Below are 14,155 nucleotides of genomic sequence, written 5' to 3'. Positions count from 1 at the left end.
GCCAGCGTCCCACCAGTTCTGGTGTCTGGCAGTACCACTCTTGGGGGGGTGCAGAAGTCCAGACAGAGGGTTGAGTGGGGGTTGCGGCCCCAGTGGAGAACCTGGAGGGTCAGGGGTGAGCTCTGAGGTCAGAGCTCCCGAGGAATGACCTTGGTGATACCATTTCTTGGCTGGGAGGGAAAACAGGCTCTGCCAGATGGGCACAGGTCAGGGGACCAGCACCAGCCAGACTCTTATTCAATCAATCAATCAATCAATCAGTGAATTTTTAGAGCGCACTACCACCTGTGAGAGTCTCAAGGCGCTGAGGGGGGGTGCTGCTACTGCTCAAATAGCTAGGTTTTGAGCCACTTCCTATAAGTCATCAGGTCTTCGGTCTGTCGTAGGGGCAAGGGAATCAAATCAAATCAAATCATTAACATTTATAAAGCGCGCTACTCACCCGTGCGGGTCTCAAGGCGCTAGGGGGGAAAGGGGGGGTTATCGCTGCTCGAACAGCCAAGTCTTTAGGAGTCTCCGGAAAGCGGAGTGGTCCTGGGTGGTCCTGAGGCTGGTGGGGAGGGAGTTCCAGGTCTTGGCCGCCAGGAAGGAGAAAGATCTCCCACCCGCCGTGGAGCGGCGGGTGCGAGGGACGGCAGCAAGTGCGAGGCCAGCGGAGCGGAGGGGGCGGGTGGGGACGTAGAAGCTGAGGCGTCTGTTGAGGTATTCCGGTCCCTTGTTGTGGAGGGCTTTGTGTGCGTGGGTGAGAAGACGGAAGGTGATCCTTTTGCTGACTGGGAGCCAATGCAGGTGTCTCAGGTGTGCGGAGATGTGGCTGTTGCGGGGTACGTCGAGGATGAGGCGGGCCGAGGCGTTTTGGATGCGTTGCAGGCGGTTTTGGAGTTTGGCGGTGGTCCCGGCGTAGAGGGTGTTGCCGTAGTCCAGGCGACTCGTGACAAGGGCGTGGGTCACGGTTTTTCTGGTGTCGGCGGGGATCCAGCGGAAGATCTTGCGGAGCATGCGGAGAGTGAGGAAGCAGGCGGAGGACACGGCGTTGACTTGCTTGGTCATGGTGAGAAGAGGGTCCAAGATGAAGCCGAGGTTGCGGGCGTGGTCTGCGGGGGTCGGTGCGGTGCCGAGGGCCGTGGAAGGGTGTTCCAGGTCTTGGCGGCGAGGTGGGAGAAGGATCTGCCTCCGGTAGTCGCTCTTCGGATGCAGGGGACGGTGGCGAGGGCGAGGTCGGCTGAGCAGAGTTGGCAGGACGGGGTGTAGAAGGTGAGTCGTCTGTTGAGGTAGGCTGGACTGGTGTTGTGGAGCGCTTTGTGTGTGTGGGTGAGGAACTTGAAGGTTATCCTTTTGTTGCCGGGGAGCCAGTGTAGGTCTCTCAGAAGGGGAGTGATGTGGCTGTGAGCATCGAGGATCAGGCGTGCGAAGGCGTTTTGTATGCGTTGCAGTTGTTTGAGGAGTTTGGCCGGGGCTCCTGCGTAGAGGGTGTTTCCGTAGTCAAGTTTGCTGCTGACGAGGGCTTGGGTGACTGTTCTTCTCGTATCTGTGGGGATCCATCTGTAGATCTTGCGGAGCGTGCAGAGGGTGTTGAAGCAGGATGAGGAGACGGCGCTGACTTGCTTGGTCATGGAGAATGTTGAGTCGAGGATGATGCCCAGGTTGCGTGCGTGGTTGGTGGGTGTTGGGGCTGCTCCCAGAGCGGTCGGCCACCAGGAGTCGTCCCAGTCTGAGGGGTTGGCGCCAAGGATGAGGACCTCTGTCGTATCTGAGTTCAACTTCAATTTGCTGTTCCTCATCCATTCGGCGACGGCCTTCATTTCTTCGTGGAGGATGGATTTGGCGGCGAGGGGGTCCTTGGTGAGGGATAGGATCTGTTGGGTGTCGTCGGCATAGGAGATGATGTTGAGGTAGTGCAGCCGGGCGACGCGAGCGAGCGGGGCCATGTAGACGTTGAAAAGTGTAGGGCTGAGGAACGAACCTTGGTGAACGCCGCAGATGATCTTGGAGGCTTCGGAGCAGAAAGGGGGGAGGCGGATGCTCTGGGTTCTGCCAGAGAGGAAGGATGTGGTCCACTCCAGAGCTTCGTCCCGGATCCCTGCACTGTGGAGGCGTGTGCGTAGGATTCGGTGGCAGACAGTGTCAAAGGTGGCCGAGAGGTCCAGGAGGATGAGGGCCGCGGTTTCGCCGTTGTCAAGCAGGGCCCTGATGTCGTCGGTGGCGGCGATGTGGGCGGTTTCAGTAGTGTGGTTGCTGCGGAACCCTGGCTGGGATGGGTCCAGGATGTTGTTTTCTTCGAGGTAGTGGGTCAGTTGTCTGTTGACGATCTTCTCTATGACCTTGGCCGGGAATGGGAGCAAGGACGGAAGTTTTTGAGGTCTCTCTGGTCCGCCATGGGTTTCTTGAGTAGGGGTTTGATCTAAGCATGCTTCCAGCTCTCGGGGTAGGTCGCGGTCTCGAAGGAGATGTTGATGACTTTGCAGAGGTGGGGTGCGATGGTAGCGCTTGCTTTGTTAAAGATGTGGTGCAGGCATGGGTCTGACGGAGATCCAGAGTGGATGGTGCCCATGGTTTTGATTGTGTCATCTTCGTTCACAGACGAGCAGGGGGTCGTAGTTGAAAGTGGGTGGAGAGTCTGAGGAGTCGGTGATTGGCGGGTGGTCTGGCTGTTGAAGCTGTCATGGATGTCTGATCTTGTGGTGGAAGAAGGTGGCGAGGGAGTTGCACAGGTCTTGTGAAAGTGGGATGTCGTTTGTGCTGGAGCTGGGGTTGGAGAGTTCATTCACGATGTTGAAGAGCTCCTTGCTGTTGTGTGCAGAGTTGTCCGGGCGGTCTTTGAAGGAGGTTTTCTTGGTAGATCTGATGAGGGGATGGGGATTGCAGATGGCGTTCTTGAAGACGGCATGGTTGTCTGGTGTCTGTTCGAGGAGCCACTTTCTCTCCAGTTTCCGGCAGGTTTGCTTGGATGCTCGAAGGTCCGAGGTGAACCAGCTGGCTCTCTTGTTGGCACTTCTGTTGGAAGGTTTATTGAGCGGGCGAGAGTGTTGGCGCAGTCATCGATCCAGCGCCTGAGGTTGCAGGCTGCGAGGTCAGGTTTGGTGGGATCGGTGGGTTGTTTTCGGGTGAGGCTGGTGTTCAGCTGGTCTTGGCTGATTTTGCTCCAGTTGCGGCGGGGGATCTGTTGGGAGCGGTGGTGCGTGGTGGGTTTCTGGAAAGTGACGTGGATGCAGCAGTGGTCGGTCCATGGGAGTTCGGTGGTGTCGCTGAAGGTGACGTGGGGGCTAGCGGAGAAGACGGGGTCCAGCGTGTGGCCAGTAGAGTGTGTTGGAGTAGTCACGAGTTGTCTGAGTCCGAGGGTGGCGATTTTGTCAATTAGGGTGGTGGAGTTGGGGTCGTTGTTATTCTCCAGGTGAAAGTTCAGGTCGTCGAGGAGGACGTAGTCGGTGGAGGCTAGGGCGTGCCTGCTGACAAGTTCGGCGATGGAGTCGCAGAACTGAGGCTGTGGTCCGGGGGGTCTGTAGATGAGGGTTCCTCTGAGGGTGGTGTTGGGGTTGGTGTGGATCTGGAAGTGCAGGTGTTCGGCGGTGCTGAGGTCGTGACCATGATGGTGTTCTTGTGAACAATGGCAATTCCGCCTCCGACTCCGTTGGTGCGATCCCGGCGGGTGATCTTGTAGCCATCCGGAATGGCTATGGCGATGTCTGGGGCCGAGGAGGCGTTCATCCAGGTCTCCGTCAGGAAGGCGACGTCCGGGGTGGAGGTGTTGAGCAGGTCCCACAGTTCGACGGCGTGTTTGTGTGCAGAGCGGGTGTTAAGTAGGATGCATTGGAGGTAGTTGCAGTCAGGCTCAGCAGGTTTGGCGATTTGGAGGCTGGTGAGGCTGCAGTTCAGGCAGGTGAAGGGTCCCTGGGTGTGCTTAGGGGAGGCCAGGAAGCAGGCGTGTGCTCGGCCGTGTTGAGTGCACGTAGGGTGCTGGCGGTGTAATGGCGTTGCTGGCCGTGGTGGTCTTGGAGACCAGGGGTCCTGGCGCTGGGCGTGGTATAGACACGGACGGGTGCAGACGGGCTTGCCTTAAGCGCCTTTGGCGCGGCTGCCATATAAGGGGAGGTGGGAGGGAGGGTCAGCAGGGAGGAGGAAGGGGGCAGCGAATGGGCGAGCGGGGCTCAAGGGACGCAGCGGCGGGGCAGAGAAAACAAAAGGGAACCTTGGAGCAGCGGCAACACCGGCACACAGTGCAGGGGAGCGACCAGCCTGAAGCAGGGTCAAAGGTCGCTCCCTTCACTGCGCAGCGCTGCCATATAAGGGGAGGTAGGAGGGAGGGGCAGCAGGGCGGAGGGAGGGGGCAGCAAATGGGCGAGCAGGCCGCAGGGACGCAGCGGCGGGAAAAAGGGAAATTGAAGTGGAGGGAGGGGGACGAGGCCGCAGGGACGCAGCCGCGGGCAGAGAAAACAAAAGGGAGGGGGAGGGAGTGGCAGCTGGGAGGGGGGAGGGGGCAGGGAATGGGCAAGCAGGGGGGCGGGGCCGCAGGGATGCAGCGGCGGGAAAAAGAAAGGGAAATTGAAGTGGAGGGATCGGGCAGGGCCACTGGGACACAGCGGCGGGAAAAATTTAAATTGAAGTGGGAGGGGGCGGGGATGCAGCGGCAGGGCAGAGAAAACAAAAGGGAACCTGTAGCAGCGGCAACACCGGCATGCAGTGCAGGGGAGCGACCTGCCTGAAGCATTTGGCCCTTAGGGAAGGTGGTTTCCTTGTGGGAGAGGTAGATGTGCTCCCCATGAAGTCCTGGCTTGCCAGGCAGTGGTCCAGCCTGGGGGTGGTGACTCTGGGTTGGATGGTCAGAATCAGGGGGTAAGCTCTGACCAGATGTGGGGTAGGTGTGCTCCCCAGGAAGTCCTGGATCGCCAGGCAACGGTTCAGTCTGAGGGTACAGACCCTAGAGTGGAAGATCAGGTGCAGAGGGTAAACTCTGGCCTGATGGGGGCGGGCAGTTGGCCCAGCCACCCCTCCCGGTGTGACTTCTAGAGATACCCTCCAGAGTGGGGGTGTGCAGGACCCTGGAATTGGGGCAGGGAGAGACTCACCCCTGACCCAAATTCAATCTAAGTGTACACACCCTGGATTTAACGGCCAGGTTCGGGGTGCCCCTCCTGACCTGGAGGAAGGGGCTACCACTAACACTGTGTTTGATTCTGAGGAGGCCACTCCTAGTGGGGGGGTGCAGAACCCCAGAAGGAAGTGCAGGGGGAGGAAGCCTCACCCTAGGCCGTAGTCCAACCTGGTGGGAAGACCAGTTGCAGGTTAACATACCTGCACTGGTGGGAGGATTGTGCAGGACTGCTTCCACAAGCAGTCTGACAATTTTAGACTCTGGGAGTGCCGCTCCTAAAGGGAGGGTACAGAGCCCCAGAGGAGAGAACCAGTGCCAGGCTGTCATCCCTGACCTGGTGGAAGGGGGAGTGGTCAAAGGGTGCCAGCCACCTTGGGCTACTGCCCCCCACTCTCTACAGTCATAGTGGTGGGAGAGCCCTGAAAGGCCTGGGGCCTGGCTTTCATCCCTGACAGCTGTCAGTGGCCACTGTGGCTTGCTGTCCTGGTGGACAGAGTTGCCCCGGGGGAGGGGAGGGTGGACAGGAGTCACACCCCAGGGGTAGAGTGAGCCACACCACTGTGTTGCCCATGGTGATACTATCTGCTCCCTGGGATACCTCTGTGTTGGGAAATGCCTCCTTGGCATGGTTACCCCCTGACTTTTTGCCTTTGCTGATGCCAAGTTATGATTTGAAAGTGTGCGGAGGCCTGCTAACCAGGCCCCAGCACCAGTTTTCTTTCCCTAACCTGTACTTTTGTTTCCACAATTGGCACACCCTGGCATCCCGGTAAGACCCTTGTAACTGGTACCCCTGGTACCAAGAGCCCTGATGCCAGGGAAGGTCTCTAAGGGCTGCAGCATATCTTATGCCACCCTGGGGACCCCTCACTCAGCACAGACACACTGCTTGCCAGTTTGTGTGTGCTGGTGGGGATAAAATGACTAAGTCGACATGGCACTCCCCTCAGGGTGCCATGCCAACCTCACACTGCCTATGGCATAGATAAGTCACCCCTCTAGTAGGCCTTACAGCCCTAAGGCAGGGTGCACTTTACCATAGGTGAGGGCATAAGTGCATGAGCACTATGCCCCTACAGTGTCTAAGCCAAACCTTAGACATTGTAAGTGCAGGGTAGCCAGGAGAATATATGGTCTGGGAGTCTGCCATGCACGAACTCCACAGCACCATAATGGCTACACTGAAAACTGGGAAGTTTGGTATCAAACTTCTCAGCACAATAAATGCACACTGATGCCAGTGTACATTTTATTGTAAAATACACCCCAGAGGGCATCTTAGAGATGCCCCCTGAAACCATACTCGACTTCCAGTGTGGGCGGACTAGGTTTAGCAGCCTGCCACACACCAGACATGTTCCTGGCCACATGGGGAGAGTGCCTTTGTCACTCTGTGGCTAGTAACAAAGCCTGTACTGGGTGGAGGTGCTTCTCACCTCCCCTGCAGGCACTGTAACACCTGGCAGTGAGCCTCAAAGGCTCACCCCCTTTGTTACAGAACCCTAGGGCACTCCAGCTAGTGGAGTTGCCAGCCCCCTCTGGCCACGGCCCCACTTTTGGTGGCAAGGCCGGAGGAGATAATGAGAAAAACAAGAAGGAGTCACTGGCCAGTCAGGACAGCTCCTAAGGCGTCCTGAGCTGAGGTGACTGACTTTTAGAAATCCTCCATCTTGCAGATGGAGGATTCCCCCAATAGGATTAGGGATGTGCCCCCCTCCCCTCAGGGAGGAGGCACAAAGTGGGTGTAGCCACCCTCAGGGCTAATAGCCATTGGCTACTAACCCCCAGACCTAAACACACCCCTAAATCGAGTATTTAGGGGCTCCCAGAACCTAGGTAACTAGATTCCTGCAACCTAAGACGAAGAAGGACTGCTGACCTGAAAGCCCTGCAGAGAAGACGGAGACACCAACTGCTTTGGCCCCAGCCCTACCGGCCTGTCTCCCCACTTCAAAAAAAACTGCAACAGCGACGCGTTCCCCAGGGTCCAGCGACCTCTGAAGCCTCAGAGGACTACCCTGCATCTAAAATGATCAAGAACTCCCGAGGACAACGGCTCTGCTCCAAAGAAGAAACAACTTTGCAACAAAGAAACAAACTTTAAAGGACTGCCCGTTTCCCGCCGGAAGCGTGAGACTTTCCACTCTGCACCCAACGCCCCCGGCTCGACCTGCAGAGAACCAACACTACAGGAAGGACTCTCCAGCGACTGCGACCCTTTGAGTAGCCAGAGTTGACCCCCCAGAGCCCCCACAGCGACGCCTGCAGAGGGAATCCAGTGGCTCCCCCTGACCGCGACTGCCTGCTTCTAAGAACCAGACGCCTGGTAAGGACACTGCATCCGCAGCCCCAAGGACCTGAAGGATCCGACCTCCAGTGCTGAAGCGACCCCCAGGTGGCCCTCTCCCTTGCCCAGGTGGTGGCTACCCCGAGGAGCCCCCCCCACTTGCCTGCCTGCTTCGCTGAAGAGTGAAGAGACCTCTGGGTCTCCCATTGAAACCTATTGCAAACCGGACGCCTGTTTGCACTCTGCACCCGGCTGCCCCCGTGCCGCTGAGGGTGTACTTTTTGTGCTGACTTGTGTACCTCCCCCGCTGCTCTACAAAACCCCCCTGGTCTGCCCTCCGAAGACGCAGGTACTTACCTGCTGGCAGACTGGAACCGGGGCACCCCCTTCTCCATTGAAGCCTATGTGTTTTGGGCACCACTTTGACCTCTGCACCTGACCGGCCCCGAGCTGCTGGTGTGGTAACTTTGGGGTTGCCCTGAACCCCCAACGGTGGGATACCTTGGACCCAACTTTGAACCCTGTAGGTGGTTTACTTACCTGCAAAACTAACAAACACTTACCTCCCCCAGGAACTGTTGAAAATTGCACTGTGTCCAGTTTTAAAATACCTTATTTCCATTTCTGTAAAAACTGTATATGCTATTTTGCTAATTCAAAGTTCCTAAAGTTCCTAAGTGAAATACCTTTCATTTAAAGTATTGTTTGTAAATCCTGAACCTGTAGATCTTAAAATAAACTAAGAAAATATATTTTTCTATATAAAAACCTATTGGCCTGGAATTGTCTTTGAGTATGTGTTTCTCATTTATTGCCTGTGTGTGTACAACAAATGCTTAACACTACCCTCTGATAAGCCTACTGCTCGACCACACTACCACAAAATAGAGCATTAGAATTATCTCTTTTTGCCACTATCTTAGCTCTAAGGGGAACCCTTGGACTCTGTGCATGCTATTTCTTACTTTTAAATAGTACATACAGAGCCAACTTCCTACACTCTGTGAGCAAAGTAAGGTTAGGTGCTGCACAGATGGTATCTGCAGGAGAGAAGAAGGGTTCCCAATGGGTTAGCTTAGTGGGCACTGAGAGCATAGACATAGGGATCCAACTGGAGTCGGGAAGGCGCATTACTGGAACTTGCCCCTGCTGTTGTGGGCCAGGGTCCCTGTTCTGTCGCCCCAATCAGGGAAGTCCATCAAGGTACTGACTGGTCTCCCCTGGTTTTAGGCTGGCACGGGGTTGTGTTGCACCTGGCCCTTTTTGCAGGGTCATCCCCAGTCTTTTTGCCTCCTTCCTCCTAATTTTTCTGACCAGTTTCTGTTGGCTTTAGGACTCTGGGCACTTTACCACTGGTAAAACAGTGCTAAAGAGCATATGCTCTCTGTGTAAATTGTACTGTTGATTGGTTTATCCATGATTGGCATGTCTATATAACGGTAAGTCCCTAGTAAAGTGCACTAGAGATGCCCAAGGCCTGTAAGTCAAATGCTACTAGTGGGTCAGTTTGACAGTTGAGCTGTTTTGCACCTCGCTAGACAGTGACACAAAGGAAGCAGAGGGTAGCCTGCATATCATATGCATATGCTTACAGTGTTCCAATGAGCAACTAGAGTTCTAACATGCTGAATTCATGCCAAAAGTGTAACACATCTGAATGCCATTTTAAGGGAATTGAAATGGAAAACAAAGCATTTTCTACTGAGGATACTGCAGTAGAAAAGGAAATTAGGGAGCTAGGCCCTGCATCCAACCACCCCCATGCATTGCAATGGGCATCTTAACGTAAAAAATGCCAGAAATTCACTGAGAAAAACATAGGTTACAGGGATGTAATAGTTATGAAACAGAATTTTAAAAAAATCTTAGAAAATCACTAAAAACCAAAGGTTGCAGGATGGTTATAGGTATGTTAAGATATTACACACAAAAATAGAAATGTAGCTGTTAAAGTTAGAGCCATTTCAAGTAACTGTGACTTGTGCACTAAGGTAATTATAATTTTCGCCCTCTCCATGCACTGCTAATTACCCGAGATACATCACTCATGACATACTCTTTGACATTATTGATAATATCACTGTAACATTTGCAATATAATTATTGATGAGAAAACTGTGTACGGCAAGGGCACAAGTTATAGTTACCTTAGGGCACAAGTTATAGTCACTTGAAATAACTCTTAACAGTTGAAATTCTATAGTTTTGTGAATGTAAAATCTAAACCTAGCTATAACCTTCCTGTAACCTTTGATATTTTTAGTGAATATATATATGTTCACACACACATAAACAAATATATAGTTTATATATGAATATCCAAGGTTATATGTGAATAGGGGTGTTAGATTTGCTACCAGGCCAATATTTCATCAGCATGACTGATATTTTTATGCCACTACCGGTTTAAACAAATGGGAAGCCCAGCACAAACTGGGGACATATTTTTCTCTTTAGAATCTTAAATCAAAACAGCAAATGTATGAATAAATCATTAAAAAAATAGTTCAAAACTGCCCAACATAACCCTGGACGTTTAATAGAGCGAATAAAAATAAAAGTTACGTGGTAAAAGAATTTGTACAAAATCACATATTTCAGTATTAGCTTTCTGTACTTTCCATAAGCTCAAAATGTGAATGATCAGAAATCTTCTACGGCAAAGTTGGCCAAACTCAACTATGTGGGTAAACAAAACTTCATTGATGCAGTGGCAAATCATGCATGCCACGACACAAATTATTTAAGGGTCCGAACGATATTATTTAATTACATCTCCGCACGGGGTTTAACTTCCAACTGGTTTGCTGATTCTCGGGATTAAACTGACAAGATTCATACTTGCAGCGGCTAGGCTTGGTTGGAGACGACTTCGTTCCGACACAACAGCTGCCAAACTGCCATGAAAAACGCGAAGTGTTCATGATTTTGTTCAGGCTTGACATTACATAAGAACTACTTTCAGCTCAAATTGAGCCCGCGGAAGGATACAGTGTGGACTATATCAACGCGTTCCACCCTTTGGCTCCTCCCCTAATCCGGGTAAGAGAATACGAGGGAGAGGAGGGGAGAGAGAGGGTTGTTTTTTTCACCTCTGCTAAAAATACTGTTCGCGTGCTAGCAACAGGCTCAGCATTGGCTACGAACGAGGCGGCGGTGGCGTTCTATTGGTTTACTACCATAACCAATACCTGGCTAGTGAAGTGCCTGCGTTAGCGTGACGTTGATAGTGGAGGCGGGGCGGAGAGGATTCTTTGGGAATTGTAGTACAGTGACGTTTACGAGTTCTTTAGTACAGCGGCAGCGCTAAACAGGCGCTTTAGGAAGGTTGTTTTTGTTACTCGTATACCGTTACACTGCGTCAGTTTAAAAATGAAGTGTGTCCCAATCAACCTTTCGCACTTTGGAAGATACCCAGTAAACCATCCCCCTTCCCACCGGGGATGTACCCCACCCTGGCAGAAATCCCTTAGGCAGTGCACTCTCAGTGTGAGTAATCCAGGGCCACCCTACCGATAAAGTGCTCACGCCTTCTCTGAAGTGAGTTATTCCCTTTCTCAACCGCCCTACCTTTCCCCCGTGAACTTTAGTGACTCCCTGGGTCTCAGCATGTCCCTACATGTTCCAGGAGGTTTACGTCCGTACCCTAGGGGAGGAGGCACGAGCCCCGTCTGAGTGAGAAACGGGGTGGATTTTGTGATCCACAGGCTAGGTTAAGCCCTGGGTTTGTACCTCGTCTCTTCTTGCCCGGTTTATAACTATTTTTTCGACCTTTCTTCCTTCCTACGCACCTTCTCACTTTAGTTTATTTCTCTAGCCCCTGTGGTAGTGGATGTAAATGTAATATTGAGAAGCAGCAGTCCACTGGTCGGAATAACAGGTTTATTCAGTACAGCAGGACAAAAACCTTAACCACCGGCACACTCAACTGACGCCTCTCACTCCTTCACGATCGATCTCCCCGCACGCACAAACATTCCTTTATGGACAGATTCCATAACAAGCATGGGTAGGACACCACAGCCCCTTCCTTTTGTCATGCTGTTTTCTTTATCTTTCCTACTATACATTTTCTCTGTTCCTTTCCTTAACTTCTGCAATTTTTGTTTTCCATTTTAATAATCTTTTTTGATCTTTCTTTAAAGTTTATGTCTCCTTAAATATTTTCACATTGTCTCGTTCTTGCCAACTTTCTTCCTCTTTTGGTTCCCATTTTTGATTTTATTACAAGAACGGAGGCTCCTCTTATGTTTCTTTTTCTTGCTTTATTCTTAATAGCAGCCAAGATAACATACACAACAAGAACTACATATCCCATGAATCAAGAAAAAATAGATGTCATACATGAAGTCATAACCAATAACCAATAGAAAGCACCCAACCCCAATAATTATCTTAACTGCGAACAACAAGCCCTCTTTTCTTGCTGCTCGCAGTCAAGATAAGTTCTATTTCCCTCATTACATAATATTTGTGTCGTTTTTGTATTTTAAGTATACTATATGTATTTTAGGTGTTTTATTATATATTCTTTTATGTTTTAAATTGTCTTACTGTGTTTGCCGGTTTCAAAAGCGAGCACTTTGTTCGCGCTTCGCTTGGTGAACCGAACGCTCTTCAGAACGTTCGGCTCTCCCCCCTCGCTCTTCTGAGGTACATGTGTCATTCAAGCGCTTACCTCAGGAGAGCTCGGTTCGCGGTGGCGACGCGTCCCCACAGGAGTTTCCCCTTTGAAGGTTTTCCTTTGTTGGCTCCACGGCTGATCGCACCGCGCGTATGGAGCATCTGTCAGCAATCAGTTCCTGCTTCGGGGAAGACGAGGAGCGAGCCACGCCTCCTCAAACCTTTTTTGGTTGTTGGGGAAGTGTCATCCATTTCTTTTACACTCCTTTTCCACACGCCCACAGCCCACAATATTTTTAACCCCTTTTTTACTGGTTTATTCTTAGTCCTCTGACTACCCTTTCAATTTGTGAGCTTTTCTGCCTGGTGTTTTCTTAATATTTTCAGACAATGTCTAAAAAAGTTTCTGAAGGCTCTAGTGAGGTTGCCATTGAACATTTTCATGCTGATTTGAATTCTTTCATTCAAGATACTGTTCAGCAGGCTGTGTCAACATCTATGTTGCATATGTCTAAAAAACAGGAATTATCTTTTAAAAAGTTGACTTCCCAGAACACCAATGTTTCTGAACCAATCAAAAGGAAGAAGTCCCCAAGTTGCTGGTCCTTCCCCCCGTAAGGAGTTTAATACGGTGGAAAAGGGTCCCTCTCCTCTTAATATCACACAGTTGATGGACACTGATGGTATGGAATATAATGATGGGGAAAATGACGATACTCAGGGTCTTGATGATCCCTGGCAAGGGCCTCTAGAGAAAAGGCAAAAAAATTCTCTTTCTGATTCAGACCCATCTTCATTTATTAATAATTTTACTGTTCTTGATGCTCTGGGGGAACCAATGTTTGATCCCACTTTGAAACACCATCTAAACTCCACTGAATGGTTCCCGTCTGACCATGTGGCGGATTATGTTTCGCTTCATTTAACACACTCTTTGGACAAATCCACGAGAAATAAATTGCGCTCTGAATGTCCCCGTCCCTCCCTTCCTCACAGCATCACTTCCACGCCCGTTATTGATTCCTAACATGGTTTTATTTTTCTCCAAGTATGGTAAGGATCCTAAGAAAGGGGTCGACAGAGCATGGTCCGTTTGCCAAGACAGACTTTTAGACTTGGTTGGTCCTCTGACCAGAATTCTTGATTTGGCTGAAGAGGCCAGGTTGGAAGGCTCACAAACTGATCCTGATATCCTTTCTAACTGGACCCACTGGGCAATTTGCATTTTGGGCAATGGGAACACAGCTATTTCCCAGGAGAGACGAAAGAGTCTTTTGCTCAAAATGGATCCTAAATTGGGCAGCCTGGCCGCCAGGGAAGAAGGACAGCAAGCTAACGGTCTTCTTTTTGGGGACTCGTTTATTAAGGAACTCAGTAGATAAGTTTCTACCTTTGCAACCCTGGATAAGGCTCAGGTCTCAATGAAGAAGATTTTCATCTCCAGGGTTTTTGGCAGGGCCTGTAAAGGAGGAGCCGCTTTACTGGCCGCTTCACCTCCCGTGGTGGCAGTTCCTTCCGAGGCTCCTCCTTCTACTCCCCTGAATTCAGACCTCAATTCTATCCTCAAAGAGGTAGAGGGTTCAGGAGCAGAGGTTACCGCCAGAGAGGAGGACAAGTTTCAGGCAAGAGATTTAAATTTTGGCCTTCTTCCTGTGGGAGGTCGATTAGCTCATTTTCTTTCAAATTGGTATCAAATTACCGCAGACCCTTGGGTTCTTCAGACCATTCAGGGGTACTGCATAGATCTGTATCAGGTTCCCAGCCAATCTTGTCCGCCTCCCCCTCTAAGGTTTTCCCAGGAACAATCTTGTTCGATAAAATTAGAGATTTTATCTTTGATTTAAAAAAATGTAATGGAAGAAACATGCTTTGACCCCTCGGGTTTTCTCAGTACCATTTTTCTGGTCCAAAAGAAAAACAAAAAGTTTTGGCCAGTGATAAATCTAAAATTGTTCAACAACTATGTTGTTTACAACCATTTAAAAATGGAGACGATTCTCCATCTCAGGGACATCTTGATGGAAGGCGCTTGGTTCGTTCGGCTGGATCTCCAGGATGCTTATTTTGCGATTCCTGTCCATCCTTTTTACAGGAAATTCCTACAGTTTCATTCGGAAGGTTCGATTTTCCAGTTCAAGGCTCTCCCTTTCAGCCTT

At 51.0% G+C, this 14,155-nt stretch overlaps 1 protein-coding gene across 1 annotated transcript in view; it reads right to left on the bottom strand.

Annotated features, from left to right (window-relative positions):
• Nucleotides 1-10,313, bottom strand: part of TOB2 (transducer of ERBB2, 2) — a 57,465-nt gene extending 47,152 nt beyond the window's left edge. The window contains exon 1 of the mRNA XM_069231252.1: nt 10,218-10,313. The gene's annotated coding sequence lies outside the window, so the exon portion shown is untranslated. The remainder of the gene's footprint in view (nt 1-10,217) is intronic.
• Nucleotides 10,314-14,155: the final 3,842 nt, after the last annotated feature.

This window comes from Pleurodeles waltl, chromosome 4_2, assembly GCF_031143425.1.
Source record: "Pleurodeles waltl isolate 20211129_DDA chromosome 4_2, aPleWal1.hap1.20221129, whole genome shotgun sequence".
In the NCBI taxonomy this organism is placed as follows: Eukaryota; Metazoa; Chordata; class Amphibia; order Caudata; family Salamandridae; genus Pleurodeles; species Pleurodeles waltl.
This window is presented reverse-complemented; position numbering and strand designations above follow the sequence as displayed.